This window comes from Myotis brandtii, unplaced genomic scaffold (assembly GCF_000412655.1).
Source record: "Myotis brandtii unplaced genomic scaffold, ASM41265v1 scaffold247, whole genome shotgun sequence".
Lineage (NCBI taxonomy): Eukaryota > Metazoa > Chordata > Mammalia > Chiroptera > Vespertilionidae > Myotis > Myotis brandtii.
In genome coordinates, this window is record NW_005359352.1 from 1532228 (window position 1) to 1533363 (window position 1136).

General features: G+C 63.3%; 2 long non-coding RNA genes across 2 annotated transcripts in view; one reads left to right on the forward strand and one right to left on the reverse strand.

Moving 5' to 3' along the window:
• Positions 1–1136, reverse strand: part of LOC106726280 — a 17911-nt gene that overhangs the window by 9787 nt on the left and 6988 nt on the right. The gene's annotated exons all lie outside the window — the stretch shown is intronic.
• Positions 846–1136, forward strand: part of LOC106726279 — a 7569-nt gene continuing 7278 nt past the window's right edge. Inside the window, exon 1 of the long non-coding RNA XR_001362308.1 lies at positions 846–1087. This is a non-coding gene — a long non-coding RNA (uncharacterized LOC106726279). The remainder of the gene's footprint in view (positions 1088–1136) is intronic.

Genomic DNA, 1136 nt, shown 5'->3' on the forward strand with positions numbered 1-1136 from the left:
CTCGGTAGGCCTGAGCGCCTGAGCGGCCTCGGGGTCTGGAAGGGGCTCAGGAAACCGTGGCTGAATGAAGGGATCTGTGGACTCTGAGCCCTGCCCTGCACGGTGCCCGTCTCCCACGTGGATGCACTTGCGACCCTGACCACCCACGGCCTCCTGGGACTGGTGACCGGCGCTGGGGCCCGGGGCTTTCCAGCCGCCCCGTGAGATGGAACCGCAGCGACCTCCCCCCACAGCGACCTAGTTCTCAATTCCTGTGGTCTCGGCCTCACGCTGCCGCTCTGAGGAGGCGCCGGCCTGCGGCCAAGGGCACCGACACGGAGGTGAGTGGCTGAGAAGGGGCGCCCTCCCTCCTCCCCACAGCGGGCCGTGGTGCAGAGGCTCCTGGGAGCAACAAGAACACATTGAAAATCACCTGAAGAGGAGTGAATGCTACAGAGGTGTCGATGCTGTGATGTCAGGGCACACGATTGCCTGTAACACTGTAGGTACAGTGTGAGCCCCACCATGTGAAAACATACATGTACATAGCATGCATGTGCGTGCGCATGTGTGTGCATGTGTCCTGTGGTGCATGTGTGGGTGTGCTTTCCATCTGATCACTGGGTCAAGGTCATTCTAACTCTCCTTACAGCTCTGGAGGGGCTCATGGAGGAAGAGAGCTGTGTGACCCCGGGACCCACGCCAGGCGGGGCAGGGGTCTCTGTACTGAGAAGAGCCGGGGCCACGGGAAGGATGCTCAGCATCTCCGTGGGGACAGGATTGTGGTCTCCCCTCACGGAGAAGTGGGGGGGCTGCTGGTCACCCCTTAGAATCCTTGGTGTCCACTCTCTTCCCAGAAACGCGGCTGGGCCAAGGTCTCCCACGGCGAGACGCCCCTCCATGTGGGATGATGCATGCGAGGGGAGCCTGACACCATCGCTGTCGCCATCGCCATGCCAACCCGAGGAAAGGACGAGGATGAGGGGCAGTGTCACCAGGAAGCTGAGCCGAGGGGCCCGCGCCTGCCTCTGCCGTGGGGTCCCTCCATGGGACTGTCCTCTGTCCACCTGACCGGACCCCTTTCCCAAAGCCACGCTGTAGCTGTCAGGTGAGCCGCTGGGAGGGCGGGCACACGGCCTGGCTCTGCCAGCCACAGG